The following is a 20,433-nucleotide window of genomic DNA, read 5'->3' on the forward strand; positions in this document are numbered from 1 at the left end:
TTCCTCACCTCGACCAACACTCAACTCTTCTGCCATTTTCCATGTTGGTTTGTTTTGTTGTTGCTGGTAGTATATATTTACAGTCGTGGCTTTGTAAACCTCTTAAAAATGCTCCTATGCTTTAAGAGGCAGCATATCTGGAAAAGTCCATTGGACATAAAGGATTGGGGGGAGTTGGAAACAGAGCTGGAATCTGTTTCTCAGGAAAGACACTCAACTTCTCTGGGACTTCTTTCCCTCATTGGCCAGCTGAAGAGTGATGGCACAACAGGGTGTAAAATCCCTTAGTGTTTAAATGCACTGCATTTACAAACCTTTTACTCTCCAATCCTGAGAGAGCAAACGCTCTTAAGCATAGATGTAAATGCATCTTTCCCTGCCCTCCTCCCAGAACACACACACTCCAAATGCCCAGAGGAAACCCACAGTTCTGTTGTTTGAACATGTTGTTTTCTTTAACCAAGTGGTTGTTTACAAATGTTTTCTGATTGTAACAGCAGTGAGGCTGCCTCTCTTGGAGGAGATTTATTTCTTTCTCTTTGAAATATTCTGTTTACTGAAATAAATTCCACCTCCTTCTTTGTTTGGCTTTTCCTTTGTAAACAATCAAAGCCAACTGGCAGAGCTGGCAAGCTTGTGCTGTCCCATGGGGCGTTGGGCTTCTTTTCTTTCCTTTCCTTTTTTTCCTAAGCTGAAGTACAGGCTACCTTGTGAGCCCCAAATTCCTTTGCTAAGGCAATTAATTCTGTAAGCACTGACCAGTGTCGCACCACACACCAAAACCTATGGGAAAGGGAGGAAAAAAGTGGCCATGATGGTAGGTGGTCAGGGCCAGGGAGGGAGGAGCACCAGAGACCATCTAGTTCAGTGTTCCCCAAGTGTTTGCAACTCCTCGGGACAAGGCCCGGTGGCAGATGAAATTAAAAAAAGAAAAGGCATAACAGAACTTCTAGTCTGGATTCACAACAGACCTGAGCATAGGAAAGGTTCTAAGACTTGCAATACAAAAAAATTGTGTTTCATTTTGTTTAATTGGACTTTCTAAGTTTATATAACTAGGAGATGTGTGTGTGTGTGTGTGTGTGTGTGTGTGGCACTAATTCATGGCAGAAGTGAATTTGTATCAAGGTGTTTTGACCTCAAAGCCAGTCTGCTAGATGTCCCTCCATTCAAAATCGGGACACCTGCTGCACCTGGCTCAGTAATGAGTTTGATTTGGCCTTTGTAGTATTGGCCTCAGAGGGTTTTCCCTTTTTTAAATTGAAGTCTAGTTGATTTACAATGTTGTGTCAATTTCTGCTGTACAGCAAAGTGACCCAGGCACACATATGTATACATTCTTTTTCTCATCTTATCTTTCATCATGTTGTATCTCAAGAGGTTGGATAGGGTTTTTCTTTTTTAAAAAAATTTTATTAATGTGTAGTTAATTTACAAGCTTACATGAGTTTCGGCTATATAGCAAATGATTCATTTATATATTTATGAATTATTCATATTCTTTTTCATTATGGTTTATCACAGGATATTGAATATGGTTCCCTACAGTCAATATTGAATATATTGGATATACAGTATAGAAGCATTGAGTATACAGTAAGACCTTGTTGTTTGTCCATTATATATATAATAGTTTGCATCTACTAGCCCCAAACTCCGAGTCCATCCCACTCCCTCTCACCTGCCCCTTGGCAACTGCAAGTCTCTTCTCTATGTCTGTGAGTCTGTTTCTGTTTTGTAGATACGTTCATTTGTGTCATATTTTATATTCCACATATAAATGCAATCATACAGTATTTGTCTTTTTCTGTCTGACTTCACTTAGTATGATAATCTCCAGATCCATCTGTGTTGCTGCAAATGGCATTATTTCATTCTTTTTAATGGTGGAGTAATATTCCATTGCATATGTATACAATATCTTCTCTATCCACTCATAGATATTTGATGGACATTTAGGTTGTTTCCATGTCTTGGCTATTGTAAAATAGTTCTTCAATGAAAATTGGGGTGCATGTATATGTATCTTTTTGAATTATGGCTTTGTCTGGATATATGCCCAGGGGTGGAATTGCTGGATACTATGGAAACTCTATTTTTAGTCTTTTGAGTGACCTCCTTGGCTTTCATAACCTTGACACTTTTGAGGAATACTGGTAAGCTATTTTGTAGAATATCCCTCAATTTAGGTATATCTGATGTTTTCTCATGATTGGAATGAGACGTGCATTATTTTGTCAAGAATACAAAAAAAAAAAAAATGATGTATCCTTCTCAATGTATCCTATCAAGGAGTTTATGATGTCAGCTGTCTTATTGCTGGTAACACACCTTCATCACTGGGTTAAGTTGGTTATCTTCCAGGTTTCTCTACTGTAAAGTTACTATTTTTTCCCTTTGCAGTTTATAAGTTTCTTGGGGAAGATAACTTTAAACCATAGAAATCCTATTTCTCGAAGTATATTTCGTGGCTCAGAGGTTAACAAACCCAACTAGTATCCATGAGGACTTGGGTTCAATCCCTGGCCTTGCTCAGTAGGCTAAGGATCTGGCATTGCTGTGTCTGTGGTGTAGGCCAGCAGCTACAGCTCCGATTTGACCCCTAGCCTGGGAACCTCCATATGACATGAATATGGCCCTAAAAAGACAAAAGAAAAAAAAGAAAGAAAGAAAAAAATACTATTTCTCATCAAACTTCTGTCCACTAATTTTAGCATCTTTTAGTTGATTTTATCTGCAACAATGTATTTTTTTGCTTTTAGTAAAAGAATTACAAAACAGATTTTGTAAGATTATAAAAATCATGATTTTTAATGCAAAATGTTTGGAGGCAACTTAATAATCAATATTGCCTTTTGATTTTATATTGGAGTTGATGTCCTAACTTCATGTAAGTGGATATTTGTGACTTTGAGCAAGCCCTAAACATTCAGAATCTCAGTTTCTTTATTGTTAATAGCAAAATGTTGTGCATGGATAGAAAATAATTAGGAGTGGATGTTCCAGTCAGACTGGCTGGACTAGAAGCCTAAAGCTGTTACTCATGAACTGCATAATTTTAAGAAGGTTGTATAACCTGGCTGTGCCTCACTTCCTCCTATAGCCAGTGGGAGGCTTAAATAAGATGACAGATATCAAGTGCTCACTTAGTGCAGTGCCTGACAACGTAGTAAGTGGTCACTACATGTTTGTTGAATTTGAATTTGATATATTTAACTGTTAACCTTAGAAGTAATACTTGTTAAGGATTGCACAGGTTCTAAGAGTTTACTCGTAAGTGAATACAGGTTACTCTGCCACAGTTTTTTGAGGCTGACGAAAGTCACAAGATGCCTGGATCAGAGACAAAGAACTTTATTACAGCACAGCAAGCAGCATGACTTTTTGTTTTCATTGGCTCCCCTTGACTTCCAAATCCCTTGGAGGTGCTGAGGCATGACCCAGGCGGGTGCAGTGGAGAGTGAGCTTGTTTCACAGATGGGGAATCTGGTGCTTTATCTTTTATACTGGACAGTAAACAAACTTGCTCTCTGCTCTGAAGGGAGACACCCTCTCTATTTTCCCTGGTTGTTTACTATATAAATATCTTTGATAAATTAATTCAGAACAAGAGCTGTCAGTGCCTGTCCTCAGAAGAAGTGCAGAAATGGGAGAAACTTGTGGAGAACTGTTTCCCCAAAACACTGAGTAGTATTTGGTGTTTCCTTTGGAAAGGAGAAAAGTCACCTACAGGTTTTTTTTTTTTTTTAAACCAGGGTCCTAAAAACTAGTCTTCTCGGTTAATTCCATAACTCCCCCTGGTTTCTTTTTTATTTATTTTTTTTATTTTTAAATTTTCTTTTGTCTTTTGGCCTTTTCTAGGGCCACTCCCACAGCATATGGAGGTTCCCAGGCTAGGGGTCCAATCCAAGCTATAGCTGCTGGCCTACACCAGAGCCACAGCAACACCAGATCCAAGCTGCGTCTGCAACCTACACCACAGCTCACGGCAATGCCAGGTCCTTAACCCACTGAGAAATGCCAGGGATCCAACCTGCAACCTCATGGTTCCTAGTCAGTTTCCTTATGGGAACTCCCCCCGTGGTTTCTTAAGATTCTCTTTTTGCCATTGCATTTCAGGTTCTGTAGAGATTTCCAGCATATAAATCCTGCATCAATACTTTTTTTTTTTCTTTCTAAAGAGGCAATATGAGAGTCCAACTACTGATTCTGGTTTGATTCTCAATAGTATCTCAGAGAAACCAGCTCCTGAATCAGTGTTTTTTCTTGCCTAGATGAAGAAAGTGATCTCTGTATATTTGGGATGGTGGGTGGTGCCAAGCTTTCTCTTTAGAAAGGGCAGAGGGATGCCTGTGGAAGTACACTATGCCCTTCAACTATGCCCCAGTTCCCTCTTTGTCTCTTTTCTGCTTTTTGCAGTGGAAGCTTTTTAAATGTCACATCTGTTTCTAATCACTTCCTTTGGTCTTTCACTGTATGATCAACTCAGCAACCTGACTTGTAAAAGGATCCAGACTATTTTGTAAGACAACCAACATATGTTAAAGAAAACTGCCCTTTTAATAGTTCAATTACAAAACAAACAAACACACTGTTTATACTCAAGACAGAAAGAATGAACTGTCTTTTATGACAAAGGGTTTACTGCCCGATTGAGTCACAAAGAAAGATGTTTAAACCAATGTATTATGCTTTTAAAAAGAAAATATTTTCAAAATTCTGAAATACTTTATGCAGAGAAAACCATCTAGCAGATGCCTATTATCTCTGACAAAGATTAAACAGATATAAACTTTTTGATGCATTTACTTCAGTTTTCTCTCTAAAAAAAAATTAATAAAATTTAAAAAAAGGAAAAAAGAAACAGTTAACTCCCAGCTTCTCCTCCTTTTGAAAGGTGTAACTTCTATTCTCTGTGTTTTTAAAATGATCATAATTGGTGCCATATTGGAAGTATCCTCTTGCTACGCTTTTTCACATTTGGCATTACACTTTAGGCATTTGTCTCTGAAGATATATTTGATCTAGCTTACCCATTTTAAGTGATTTAACATCATGTTAGGAACTGAACTCTGTCATCAGATTTCCTGGGTTTAAAATCTGAGTCCACTGTTAAGCACACGAACTTGGGCCTTTTACATAATGCCTTTGAGTCTTAATTTCTCGTATGTAGCATGGGAGCAATAGAATCCACCTCGAGCTGTAGTAAAGATTAAGGAGGTAATGCAGTTAGTGTATAGAATCGTGTATTAGTTTGCTAGAACTGCCACAATAAAATACCACAGACTGCATGGCTTAAACAGAGGATGTTTATTATGGAAACTGGAAATCTAAGATCAAGGTGCCTGCAGGTTTGGTTTCTTCTGAGGCAGAAGGCTGTCCTCTTGCTGTCTCCTCACGTGATCTTTTCTCTGTGCAGTCGTATCTCTGGTATCTCTTTTTGTGTACAAATTCTGTCCCATAGGAACCCTAGTCAGATTAGATTAAGAGCCATCCTAATAGCCTCATTCTAAATTGACCACTTTTTTTAAAGGCCCTGTATCCAAATTCTGTCTCATTCTGAGTACTGGGGGTTGGGGATCCAACCTAGGAATTTAGAGGGGATACACTTCACCCTATAACATGTGGGTGATATTATTATTATTTCTATTGAGTTATGTTCTATGAATCTTCCTCTGTTTATATCCATCTCCCTATTCTCACTACTGAGAAAGAGTTGAGATTCCACTTTCTGACAATTCCAAAAAGTTGTGCAATGAACTACAGTTAGTCTCTTTTGGTATATGTAAGATAAAGTATTTGTTGTTTCTATTTTTTTGGATAAAAATCTAGAGGTGGAATTGCTGAGTTGTAGGGTATATGAGTTTTTAACTTAACTACATATTGTCAAATAACTTTCCAGAGTGATGGTATTAATTAATGACCCTAACAATGAGGTTTGGCTATTTCTCTTCCTGACATCCTTGCCAAAATAGGTGTTACCAGATTTATTAATTTTTGTAAATCTTAATGCTCTAAATAATTATCTAATTGTTTTAATTTTTTCTGATTTTAATTCACTTATTAGTTTTGTTAATCTGAATTCTAGTAAATAATATTTGAGTCAGTTATTATAAGCCTGTCATTCAGCTTCCTTGCTCCCTATGAACAAAAATTTCACATTCTTTGCCTGTTTTTCTGTTGGATTATCTTAATTCCATAAATTCTATAAATATAAGATCTATTTATAGATTCTGAATAATAATCATTGGTCAGTTATTTGTTGTGATTATATTTTGAGTCTTTAGCTTGATTTTTCATTTTATGATATTATTTGTCAAAATCTAAATGCAGTGAAATTTTGTAATCTTCTGATTAACAGTTAGTTTTTTTTGTCTAAGAAATCTTTCCCCACCATATTTCAGCAAGATATTGTCCAGCCTTTATATATAGCAAACTGAGTCCCACTCTATTATTTTCCTTCTTCCATTTTGTTTGTTATTTTGGCCATTTATTACTCTGTATGAATTTTATGATCAGCTTGTTAAGTTTGAAAATTCTTGTTTGGATTTTGATAATAGTTAGGTTTCTTACTCTGAAGATATAGATTACTTAGAGTGAAAATAGCTATTTTTATGTGGAATTTTTTTCAACCCATGAACATAGAATTTCTTAATTCATCTGAGTATTCTTATGTGTCCTTTAATGAAGTTTGAAAATTTTCTCTAAAAAATATTACATGCATCTTTCTGTTTCTTTGCAGGTATGTTTTTCATTGCTATTGAAGTAGCACTTAAATCTATATGAATATATAAATATATATTTCTAGTTGCATTTGGCTGAAATTTAGGGATAATATATCTTGATCTGATATTTAGAACTTTTTTTGAAGATCCGTCTTGGCATTCTATGTATAAAAGTACATTATTTGTGAATTTGGACTAGTTTGTTTCTTCCTAACTATCCCTTTTTCCCCCTTATCTATCAAAGTACTGAGAACCTCCAGCACAGTTTTGAAGAAAAATGGGTTAAAATAATTTTTTGCCTAAATCTTGTTTTTTAAATGGTGACTTCTAAAAGTTTACCATTAGAAATGAGGTTTATTTAGTTTCTGTTTGTTTTACAGATATTCTTTTTATTTATTTATTTATTTATTATTTTATTTTATTTTCCCACTGTACAGCAAGGGGATCAAGTTATCCTTACATGTATACATTTTTTTTCCCCACCCTTTGTTCTGTTGCAACATGAGTATCTAGACATAGTTCTCAATGCTACTCAGCAGGATCTCATTGTAAATCTATTCTAAGTTGTGTCTTGATAACCCCAAGCTCCCGATCCCTCCCACTCCCTCCCCCGCCCATCAGGCAGCCACAAGTCTTTTCTCCAAGTCCATGATTTTCTTTTCTGAGGAGATGTTCATTTGTGCTGGATATTAGATTCCAGTTATAAGTGATATCATATGGTATTTGTCTTTGTCTTTCTGGCTCATTTCACTCAGGATGAGATTCTCTAGTTCCATCCATGTTGCTGCAAATGGCATGATGTCATCCTTTTTTATGGCTGAGTAGTATTCCATTGTGTATATATACCACCTCTTCCGAATCCAATCATCTGTTGATGGACATTTGGGTTGTTTCCATGTCCTGGCTATTATGAATAGGGCTGCAATGAACATGCGGGTGCATGTGTCTCTTTTAAGTAGAGTTTTGTCCGGATAGATGCCCAAGAGTGGGATTTCGGGGTCATATGGAAGTTCTATGTATAGCTTTCTAAGGATCTCCAAACTGTTCTCCACAGTGGCTGTACCAGTTTCCATTCCCACCAACAGTGCAGGAGGGTTGCCTTTTCTCCACAGCCCCTCCAGCACTTGTTATTTGTGGATTTATGAATGATGGCCATTCTGACTGGTGTGAGGTGGTATCTCATGGTAGTTTTGATTTGCATTTCTCTTATAATCAGTGATGTTGAGCATTTTTTCATGTGTTTGCTGGCCTTCTGTTTTACAGATGTTCTTAATAGTACTTATTTCTTTTGAAGTTATAAATGGGAATTAACATATGTTTTTATATGTATATATGTGTGGATGTACATATATACACATATACATACATATACACCAACATTTATTCACTATGCTATATTTTTAGTGCCTCACTGAAATCATTGTATAATATTTTGTATATTTATGATTTGTCTTCCTTCATAATTGAGAATGATCTATACTTTGCTTTTTTGATAAGTCCTTATTTAGATTTTATATCAAGTTTTTACTTTAAAAATGAATTAGGGGTCTTTTCCATTTTTTACTATTCTCTGGAATATTTTTATGAGACAGCTCATCTATTTCTTAAAAGTTTGATAGAAGTTACCTATAAAATAGATCCAGCTTGTTTGTTTATTTATTTAATTATAATTAATTTTCAGAGTTCCTGTCAGGGCTCAGCGGAAACAAATCTGACTAGGAACTATAAGGTTGCAGGTTTGATCCCTGGCATTGCTCAGTGGGTTCAGGATCTGGTGTTGCGGTGAGCTGTGGTGTAGGTCGCAGATGCAGCTTGGATCTGGCATTGCTGTGGCTGTGGTGTAGGCCGGTGAATAAAGCTCTGATTAAACCCCTAGACTGGGAACCTCCATATGCCGCAGGTGTGGCCCTAAAAGGACAAAAGCAAAAAAAAAAAAAAAAAAATTAAAATCTATTGTATTAAATTACTTTAAAGAAATATTGTTTTTTTTTTCTCAGTCAGTTTTGTTTGTTATATTTTTCTAAGAAGTTCAATATTTAAGTTTTTAAATTATTGGTGTTGCTCTATTATGATTTTCAGAATCTGTATCAATAAATATTTTACTTTTATTCCTTATCTATTTTTATCCCTTCTTTCTCTCTTTTTAAATAAACCTTGCCAGAAGTTGTTTACTTTGTAAGTCCTGTAAAAAGCAGCTTTTGATAGTGTTTTTAAATTACCTCTCATGTAGGACATAAAGTTTTGTCCCGTGACTTAGAACGTATCCATAATAAATTCTTGGCAAACAGTCAGTCTTTCAATAGACTATATTATAAGGAATTATTCAGTGAATTTCACGGGTTATCTATTTTTGGTGTTTTTATTCACAAATTCTTCTGACACTAAATGTGTGTGAGGTTTTGCCACACCAACTAGTTCTCCAACTCTTCAGACACCAACTGGATGCCCTACAGTTCAGTTCTGACACTACCCAGAATTAGTGTCCGTATCCACTTCAGTTACAAGTGTCGGGTGCCCAGGTCGCTCACATTTCTGTCTGAGTTGGTTACAAAGCTGGGGGTTCTCAGAGATTCCCTCCTTCGCAGGTTTGATTATTTGCTAGAACAACTCATAGAACTCAGGAAAGTGCTTTACCTACTCTTACTAGGATTATAAAAGATGCAACTCAGCAACAGCCAGATGGAAGAGATGCTAGGAGCAAGGTATGGGGTTGGGGTGCCTGGAGCTTCCTTGTTCTCTTGAGGCACACCACTCTCCCAGGACCTCTCTTGTTCACCAACCTGAAAGCTCTCTGAACCCTCCATTTAGGGATTTTTATGGAGATTTCATTACCTATGCCTGTTTGGCCCTTAGTGATTAACTTGAGTCTCCAGCCCCCTTCTTCTCCCTAGAGGCTGGGAATGGAGTTGAAAACTCCAACCCTATTGTCATGTCTTGGGCCCCTAACAACCACTTATCCATTAGCTTAAACCCAGGCAAGGCAGAAAGGTGCTAATTATGAATGACACATGATTCTCCTCTTGCCCCTATCACTCAAGAAACTGCCTGTAACCAGGCAAAGATGAAACATACATTTCTCACATCACAATATCACGCTATCACATGTTAAACCCTGGGCTGGGTGTCAGGGCTTTTGGGAATTTGTGGTTCTTACTTTGATGGCTGATCAACTCATGAAATGATGGGCACATATACTGATAATAGTATTGTGTGAAAAATGCTAAAACTAAACTCTCAATTCCCTCTTCCCCTATCATTTTCCATGTCTGTGAATGGCATTGCAATTTGTTCCACTGCTCAGGTCGGAATAGTTGGAATGATCTTTGATCCTCCTCTTTGACTCTCTTTTTTACATTTTGCATCTATTCCTCAACATATCCTATTATGTTCTACATTCAGAATATTTTCTGAACCTGGCCACTTCCAACCACCCTACTGCTGTTACTCCCAAGCCAACATCATCTCTCTCCTGAACTGTTGAAAACATCTTGTAATTCGTCTTTCTGATTCCTTAGTGGCCAGTAAAGTCTATTATTCTCAGTAGAGTGATAGAAGGATTCTTTTAAAATAGGAGACAGGTATTCCCATTGTAGCTCAGCAGGTTAAGAAGCCAGCATAATATCTGTAAGGATGCGAGTTTGATCTCTAGCCTCACTCAGTGGGTTAAGGATCTGGCATTGCTGCAGGTTGTGGCATAGGTTGCATCGCAGTTGTGGCTCAGATCCAGTGTTGCTGTGGCTGTAGCGTAGGCTTCACTACACTTTGACCCCTAGCCCAGGAACTTCCATATGCCATGGGTGCAGCTGTAAAAAGAAAAAAAAAAAGAATACATATCATTAATGTCTTGATTAAACCCCTCCAGTGGCTTCCCTAAATGTGTAGAATAAACACAAAGTCTTGACCACGCTCTGTAAGGCCTGTCTCGGTCTGTCCCTCGCTCTCCCCACTAGCTCCATTTTAGCCACATTCATCCGCTTGTTCCTTGAATACATCAAGCATGTTCTCCCATGGACTTGGCACTTGGGGCTTTCTCTCTCTTTTTTTAAGAATAATCATTCTCTGTACAACCAGTCTTACTCCCTCAATTTATTCAGATCTTATCCAAGTATCCTATAATCAAGAAGTCTTTCTTGACTGCCCTATTGAGGGTATCCTGATTTCATTTTATTCATAGTATTTATCTGACATTAGATGGATTGTTTGTTTATTTGCTTCTTTTTTCCTGTCATAGGAATGTAAATACCATGAGGGTAGGTCTTTGTCTGTTTTGTTGATTTAGTGTTTGCATGCCTCATAATTTCCTATTTCAATCACTACCCTACTTTCCTAGGTACCACTTTCTTTCTTTCCTTATTGAAGTATAATTGACTTACAATATTATATTAGTTTCAGAAATACAACGTAGTAATTAGATATTTTTATATGTTACAAAATAAGCACCACTTTAAGTCTGATAATATACAAAGTGATGATACAAAGTTATTACTTATTGTTGACTATATTCCCTATGCTCTATATTATATCTCCATTACTTATTTACTTCGTGACTGGAAATTTGAACCTCTTAATCTCCTTCACCTCCTCAGTCATCCCCCCACTTTCCTCCCCTCTGGCAGTTTGTTCTCTCTGTCTCCAAGAATATATCTATAAATAAAACATCTTCTTTAACTATCTATTGATGTACACTTGGGTTGCTTCCATATTTTGACTATTATAAAGTTGCAATGAACGTAGAGGTTCACGTTTTTTAAAAATTTTATTTTGTTATTATTATAGTTGATTCAAGTGTTGTGTCAATTTCTGCTGTACAGCAGAGTGACTCTGTCATATATATATATACATATATATATATTCTTTTTAAATTAGTGGGGTTTTTTTTGGTTTGTGTAAATATTGAGAAGTAGAATTGCTGGATGCAATGATAGTTCTAATTTTAACTTTTTGAGGGACTTCCATACTGTCGTCTTAGTTTCTGTCCTAGTTTACATTCCCATCAACACTGCATGAAGGTTCCCTTTTCTCTACATCCTTGCCAATACTTGTTATTGCCTTTTTGATAAGAGCCATTCTGACAGGTGTGAGGGGATTTATCATTGTGGTTTTGATTTGCACTTTCCCAATGATTAATAATGTTGAGTATCTTTTCATGTGCTTGTTAGCCATCTGTATATCTTCTTGGGAAAATGTCTGTTCAGGCCTTCTATCCCTTTTATAAATGGGTTTCTTGTTTTTTTTTTTGATGTTGAGTTTATGAGTTTTTTAAAAATACGTTTTGGATATTAACCCCTTATCGAATATATTGTTTGCAAATATCTTCACCCATTTGGCAAGTTGGTAGCTGTTTCATTTTGTTACTAGTTTCCTTCATTGTGCAAAACCTTTTTGGTCTGATGTAGTCCCATTTGGTTTTTTTTTTTATTTTTATTTTTTTGTTTGGCTTTTATTTCCCTTGCCTGAGAAGATATAGCCAAAAAAATATTAACTGATGTTTAAGAGTTTACTCCCTGTGCTTTCCTGTAGAAGTTTTATGATTCCAGGTCTTACATTTCAGTCTTTAATCCATTTGGAGTTCATTTTTGTATATGATGTGAGAAAGTAGTCCAGTTTAATTCTTTTGCATGTAATTTCCCCAAAACCATTTGTTGAAGATTGTCTTTCCCTCATTATATACTCTTGCATCCTGTACTGCAGTTTAACTGTCATGTAAGTGTACTGTACTCTATTGTGTTCTACTGATTGTGTGTGTCTATTTTTGTACCAGCACCATACTGTTTTGATTGTTATGGTTTTGTAGTGTACTTAAAACCTGGTAGCATGGTATTTCCATTTGTTGTTCTTTTTCAAGATTTTGATATTTCATGCCTTTTGTAGTTCCATACAAATTTTAGAATTATTTGTTCTATTTCTGAAAAATGACATTGGTATTCTGATAGGGTTGCACTGAATCCATAGATTGCCTTGGGTAGTATGGTAACTTTAACAATATTAATTCTAATCCATGGGCATGGTACAAATTTCCATTTGTTCATGTTATCTTCAGTTTCTTTCATCAATGTCTTATAGGTTTCAGGGTACAAGTCTTTTAACTCCTATATTCATTCCTAGATATTTTATCCTTTTGATTCAATTATAAATGGGTTTGGTTTCTTGATTTATCTTCCTCATAGTTTGTTGTTAGTGTATATAAATGCAACTGTTTTATGTGTATTTTTTAACCTCATAGAATTAAATTATTTCTTAAGTCTTAAAGGAGATAGAAATTTGAAAACAATCACATGTTTGTAAATGGAAAATTATAAAAGTATATGGGAAGGGAACAAAGAAGTGGGGTAAAGCTCTATTAAAGGAATAAATTATAAGCACATCCCTCTCAGGTCCCCAGAACTGTTTGCTCTAGCGATGCCTCCTATACAGGCTATGCGCTTCCTTCTATTGTGATAGGTGCACTGGTAGACAGAACTGGCCCCTAGCCTAGTTGGTTGCCAGGCTCTGCATTATGTTGTGGCTATTGGGCCACTGGTGGGTGAGTCTGGGTCCTGTGTGGCTGGCTACTCAGTCCATGAGGTCGAGGACTGATGCTGGCCTACTCGTGAATAGATAAGCTTTGGAATTTTATAGGCCAGAGGGAGGGCTGCAAAATGGCCATAGTTTGAACCTGTGTCCTTGTGCTAGAAAGGCTCCTCAAATGGCTGCCATAATTGTCTATGTTCCAGGGAAAGTCCCACTTGCATCCTGCCTGTCTGGGAGGCTCTCCAAGATCACAGTGGACTGATCCAGGTTTCTTTCAAATTACTGCCTCTGTTCTGCAGCCTAAAGTATGTGAAATTTTGTGCACACCTTTTAAGAGTGGATTCTCTATTTCTTACAGCCCTCTGGCTCTCTTGTATGCAAGCCTGACTGGCTCTAGGGAGCTTCTTCTCTTATTGAAAGCCTCCCAGGCTGGGGAGCTTTATGTGGGACTCAGATTCCTTGCTCCTTGGGGAAAACCTTTGCAATTATGATTATCCTGCTAAATCCTACCAGGGGTATGAGTCTTGACTATACCACATCTCTGCCTCTCCTACCTATCTCATTGTAATATCTTCTTTATGTCTTTAGCTGTGGCAAATATTTTCTGCTGCTAGTCTTCAGATCATTCTCATAAATAAATATGCTCTTTAAATAGTTGTGGTATTAGGGTGCCTATTGGAGGAAGTGAGCTCAGCGTCTTCTTGCTCTACCATCTTGATCACACCATCCTATGTAACAATCTCATATCATTGTTCTCTTCTCAAACCCCCATGGACTGCTATCTCTTCCCTCTTCCTTTTCTTCATGACTTTGATTCTAGGTTCATTGAGAAAGTAGAACTTTTACATACTTTCACCACAGCATCTACCAAAAAACCACACTTTTCTTCCTTTAATATAGTTGTGCATTCATGATTTTATCAGATGCTAGCCCTTCCCCTGGTGCACTGGATCCATCCTCTCTTACCTACTTGATGGCTTGCCTCTAGCAATTAAACTCACTCCTGAATCCCTAATATATCTGGACCCACCACTCACTCTCTCTCCTGGATCTTTCCTATCAGGAAATAAGCAAGGTGTTAGATGTTTCGTTTTCAAAAATAATCCTCCTTTATCCCACACCCTCCTCCAGCTACCTCCTGTTTCTTTGCTTCCTGTATAGCAAAAGTATATACTTGCTCCTAACTTTGTCTTCTTTGGAAAAGCAATTTGAAAATGAAACCAAGTATTCAGTTTTAGTGGATATTGGGTGAAGTCAGGAAATTACATTATATGTTTTTAAGACTCCCTTGGTGAGTGTGTTCAGCATTGCGAACTATTAATTTAAGCTTTTGTGTTAGGAACTATTACTAACTAAAGATGACCGTAAATGAAAATGAAACTCTCTGATTTTACTGTCAATACAACAAAGCATTTTATTTATAAGACATTTTTTAATTTACCCGAAACATGGTCATGATGGGAAAGGTAGTATACCTATTATTTCCCTGTTTATTTGACTGTCACAGAAATCTGGAATGAGTAATGGGAAATCTTACCATTAACTTTGTCTCTATAGGCTTATACGTGCCTTTTCCAGCCTTGTTGATGTGGGAAGCAGGCAGCATATGAGGTGGGAGGAAGAGGTTGAAAGGTTGTAGGACTACTTGCTAACCATTTTCCAGACATAGATGAATAAGAACCATACATATTCTAGTAAAATTTTCATACTATTTAACACCCTTTCTTTCATGTGGTAGTTGTTCAGCACATATGTGTTGAATAAATAAAAATAGGAATCTGATCATGTCTACAGGCATCTCCATGCGTGCAATTCCAGAAGCTCTTAAGAAGTTTATGACATCCAGCTAAAGATGGCTAAAAAGAAGGATAAATCTTACACTCTAGTTCCTTAGTACAATCATTCATCCATTTATTCACTCACCCAACAAATAGTTATTGAAATATTTTTCACATGCCGGGCACTGGGATTGGTGCAGTGGGTGCAGATTTGGTGTCCAGTTAGAAGTTTTATTCTAGTATGATTATAATCCAGGCAGAGTCTGATCCACTGGTCTCTGGATATGTTGTTTTATGAAAATCATTTCCTTGGTTGGTGCCTCAGTGTCTCCACAAGAAAAGAGTATATATGTCCATGGATTGCAATGAGGATTACATAAGGAATCATAAAATACTGTTCATACACCATGAAGGATAGCATAAGCCTTACTTATTACTGTAACCATTCACCCACTGCATTAAAAAAAAAGTAACTTAGAGAGAGCAAATTGAAAGGCTAAGTTAAATTGTTTTGCTGTCAAATGAGGCTTGAAAAGTGCGAGTTGTCACTCTTTCCCTGTCAGAGGGGACGTTTTAGATTTTCTCCATGAAAGTTGATTGTTGTGAATAAAAGGCTTACTTCCTACTTGAACTATCAAGTGCAAGGGCCATTACCTGTTATCAATCAAGTGGGTCTTGCTAGGCTCAAAGTGCTATGGGGCAGAGTGCCATTGGGGTTCTTAAAACCTTAGCCGCTTTGCTGGATGTAGATAGCTCCCAAACAAAATAAGCTGGTAATCTAACACTGTCTTTAATCAGTAGGTTTCTTTGGGTTGGGACATTTCTCTGGTGTCCAGGTCCCAGTAGCAAATCACTTAATTAAAGTCCCCAAGAAAATCAGAAACGCTATGAACTACCACCAAAGGACCATGGTTTTTTGTTCTTTTGTTTTCCTTTAATGAACACTCTCATGTTGTCTTCAGAGAGGTTGATAACTTTAGAAATTAAGAGGACCATAGAGGTTATCCAGGTATAGGACTCCTAAAGGCCAGTCTTTAGCTCAGGCTTGGTCATGACAGCATTTACATCCATCTCATCAGCTGAATATATCCATTTTAAAGGATTATCCCTTATTCTTTCATGAAATGAGAGGTTGAAACTGATAATAGTGGGGTAATTTTCACACACACACCCCACCTCCCCCACACATATAGTCTTTGAAATCACAGATTCTGGGAATCAGCTTTATGAAGGGGGGAAATAAAACTCTGTTGAAACTCAAGTGATAGGATTTCGCTAAAATGACGTAGTTCTAGTTTAAAGCACAGGTGTCAACCTCAGATCTACTGACGAATAGTTTAGTTCTGACTTGCATGTAATGAGAGAAGTGGTTTTCACATGTTAGAGACCTTGCCACTTTCAGAGAAATTTGGCTAATGCAGAGCCAGTGTGACTTGCTGTTGTCTTGTATTTTGGCTGAAGGACCGTTTCTGTATACCATCAGTGCCCCTGCCTTTGCCACTCATTCACCCTTTAAAAAAAGCCCTCAACATTACCAAGAAGGGCTTTACAGCATATAGGGAGGAAATTGTGATGTGTTAGGTCTTGGGCTCAATTCTGCTTTGTTATTGGCAATGTCACGTAATATCTTGAACTAATCTCGTTATCTGTAAAGCCCTTCTCTACCTGCTAAGTTTCATCCAAGGTTAAAAAGAAAATACACAGATGAAAATGCTTGGTGAATTGTATTATGTTTAATAGGTTGAAAAAATGTTATTTATGGTAAAAACTAAAAGTTGCTGCCTTTCATTTGACAATAGGCCTACCCCTTATGGGTGGTAGAAAGACTCACGTTGTGTGTGGATCGATGTTGGCAGGAGAAAGAGGAGACTGTACTTGTAGGAACCTCAGAGCAAGCGCCTCCTTAAGTTTTATATTTTAGGCATCTTCTTGCCTCACCCTGTTCCCGGCCCTGAGTTTTCTTGGTTGATATGGTTCTCTCTCATCAACAGAGGGCAAGTCCCAGAGAGGACTTCAGCTCAGAGCATCAACTGCCAACATTTCTAGAAGATGAGGGAATGTGTGCCGTAGTCCTGGAAGGGGGGTCTGAGCCACACACAACAGCACTAAACCACCATGGAGAGGTTTTGGCAATCTTTTCTGAAGTTAAGATACACCTACTCCATGACCTGTATGTCCTGTAAGTCCATTCTTTATATTTCCAAGAGCAATGAAAACAAATTTCCAGAAAAAAATGAAAACAAAAACAAAAACACCCACCTTGCTGTCTATAGCAGCTCCAAACTGGAGCAACCCTTTTGTTCAGCAAAAGGTAAATGGATTCTCAGCAGTGAATGAGTTTCATGGTTAAGTGTCTCACATACACTGCTGAGGCAAAAAATGTGGGTAATCATATGTTCTGTATGATTCAATTTATATGAGGTTCTAAAATAGGCAAAAACTGCTTGATTATAGAAAACAAAATTTAGAATGACTATCTCTGACATGGGAGATTGCCTCGTGAAAGGGCATGTGAGGCTTTCTGGGCAATGGGAATGTTTTATATATATATATATTTTTTTGTCTTTTTGCTATTTCTTTGGGCCGCTCCCGCGGCATATGGAGGTTCCCAGGCTAGGGGTCGAATCGGAACTGTAGCCACCGGCCTACGCCAGAGCCACAGCAATGCGGGATCCGAGCCGCGTCTGCAACCTACACCACAGCTCACGGCAACACTGGATCGTTAACCCACTGAGCAAGGGCAGGGACCGAACCCGCAACCTCATGGTTCCTAGTCGGATTCGTTAACCACTGCGCCACGACTGGAACTCCGAATGTTTTATATTTTGACAGAAATGTCAATTACACGGGAACACATTTGTCAAAACTCACCCTATTATGTCTTCCCATTGTACATTTGCTAAATATAAATCAGATCCTCCCCCCGCCCAAAAAAAAGCCACTCAAGGGAGTTCCTGTTGTGGCTCAGCAGTAATGAACCCAAATAGTATCCATGAAGATTCGGGTTGATTTCTGGCCTCACTCAGTGTGTTAAGGATCTGGCATTGTCGTGAGCTGTGGAGTAGGTCTCAGAGGCGGCTTGGATCCTGCATTGTTGTGGCTGTGGTGTAGGCTGGCAGCTGCAGCTCTGGTTTGACCCCTAGCCTGGGAATGTCTATAACTCTGCACGTGTGGGCCTAAAAATAAAAGTAAAAAAAAGGCCACTCATTTATTTTTGTCTAATTGGGAAAATGCAAATGTTTAAGGCTTAGGAACTGGTTAAGGGGTTATTATTCACATAAAAAAGGACTTTAAACCATTTGTCACCCTATTAGAGCATAGACATTACAGGGAGGCTACTGGCCTCAGGTAAAAAAATAAATATTGACTACAGAGGAAATAGGGCATATGGACTGAAAGAGATATTACAGGACCAAGGAAATAAAGAAGGATACTGTCCCTCTGTTAGTAAGAAACCAGTTTAGACAATTTAAAGGATGCCTCTGTATGGCACCTAATTTCCTGAAGTACAATCTATACCAAATCAGTATTTAAACTTTTAGCAGTTGTAGATGATCATGGAAATGCGAAGTCTGCTTACATTGTGGTAAAGGCCTAGATGCCAAAAGTCACACCTTGGCATAATAAATAGAACTTGGGCAATTATGTAAAGGATTTCAGAACAAGCTGGATGATGGTCATGAACTCTTTCTGCTTTCCTTTTCTTTTCTTTCTTTTTTTTTTTTTTTTAAGGGCTGCACTTGCGGCATATGGAAGTTCCCAGGCTAGGGGTCGAGTCAGAGCTGTAGCTGCTGGCCTACACCACAGCCATAGCAATGCAGGATCCGAGCCACGTCCACAACCTATACCATGCCTCACAGAAACAACAGTTCGCTGACCCACTGAGTGAGGCCAGGGATTGAACCCACATCCTCTTGGACACTAGTCAGATTCGTTTCCACTGCACCACAATGGGAACTCCTGGTGATAAACTCTTTTTTGCTCTAAGCAGGTAGTTTTTAAAACCAGTACAATTATTATTGTTTAAAATATGTCATATGTAATTTTCTTAAGTTAACCACATAGGAAACAATATATAGTTCTATTCTCAGGAATGTCACCAATCAATAATCCCTATTTATTCTAGTAAAGTTGGAGAACAAAATCATATAACAGCATCCCTTATAGAATGTCACTTAACATGGCTTATTTTTGCCTGCATTTATTCATTGGTCTTGCTCTGTGTTTTAAAGAATGTTAATTTAATAAAGTCAAAACCAACCAAAATGAGAATGTTGTATAAAATTTCCCAGATTTCATCAGGTTCTCATCCCACAGATTGTCCTGTTTATTTCCTGCTGTTAGTGCCTCTGAGAGTTTTTCTCAGAGTAACCGTGACTGTTTGTATGTTCTGTGGATAAATTGGGGGATGGGGGAAAGGTGATGATTTGTCTAAAAGCTATGTGCAAAAATGGGCCCCAACTTTAATAAGCACTAGATTTCTGATTGCTCAATGGTCTGTTCCATTGGAAAAAGTCTATCTTCCACAAATCTTTCCTTGCTAATGATGTCAGAAATTTTTATTTTCTTTCCGATCATTAATTCATTCAAACTTTTATACTTGGGATATTTATTTGGCACCTACTGCAGGTCTCATATCAGCATTTGATGGTATACAGACAAATAAGTCACCACTGACACAATTCAAGGCATTTACATTCTATTAGAGGAGAGAAATCTGAACACAAGGAAAGTAACACGATGTTAATTTCTTTGAGCACGTTTCTGCTGGAAAAATAATGTTGGAGTGAAAAACACAAGTAATATTTTGGTGTGAGTTGGGAAATGGTCTGATGTAAAGCCTAACACCTACATCATTCATTCTTTTATTTCCATCCCCAGTTAATTTGTAGTGTGGATTATGGATGAGTTAGTATTTACCCCTCTTCCTTCACCTCAATCTTTTCTTGCAGCTTTCTTAACTAGTTTTGAAAAATAGAACACATACTCAAATCAAACTTTGCTGCTGAGTTTGATTAAGTGCAAACACTATTATTTTCACGCTTGGCCCATAAAGTTGGCAAAATCTCTGCATGTCATGAACTCTCGAATAACCTATGCCTTGCCACCCAATTTTAGGAGAGCGACATCAAGGGGCATTTTCCCACCAGTCTTCATCTACACCACAGTTACTTTCTTAATACAGAGATCCCACCATTTCTGGTGCTCCATCGTCCATCTTTAAGGAATCCAGCTGCTTTATCAGTAGCTGCTGGTCTGCCTTTCAGTGCCTTTCAGTGCCTGTATTACTTATTCCGAAATTCTCAGGTTGCATACTCTGAGACTTTCTCTTACTTAACCAGAGAAGGAAAGTTTATTTCTTTAAGCTCTCAGTTTTCATTGTTCTTTCTTTCTCTTGGATGTCTCCCAGTTTATGCCTT

General features: G+C 37.7%; 1 long non-coding RNA gene across 3 annotated transcripts in view; it reads left to right on the top strand.

Annotated features, from left to right (window-relative positions):
- The window catches only part of LOC102158676, a 201,662-nt gene that overhangs the window by 60,613 nt on the left and 120,616 nt on the right, over nucleotides 1-20,433 (top strand). The window contains exon 1 of one of the 3 annotated variants that reach the window (XR_002345176.1): nucleotides 11,803-17,192. The exons of the other annotated variants lie outside the window; for them this stretch is intronic. This is a non-coding gene — a long non-coding RNA (uncharacterized LOC102158676). Of the gene's footprint in view, nucleotides 1-11,802; nucleotides 17,193-20,433 lie in introns of those variants that run through there. 3 annotated transcript variants of the gene reach the window in all.

The sequence above is a fragment of the Sus scrofa genome, chromosome 6 (genome assembly GCF_000003025.6).
Source record: "Sus scrofa isolate TJ Tabasco breed Duroc chromosome 6, Sscrofa11.1, whole genome shotgun sequence".
Lineage (NCBI taxonomy): Eukaryota > Metazoa > Chordata > Mammalia > Artiodactyla > Suidae > Sus > Sus scrofa.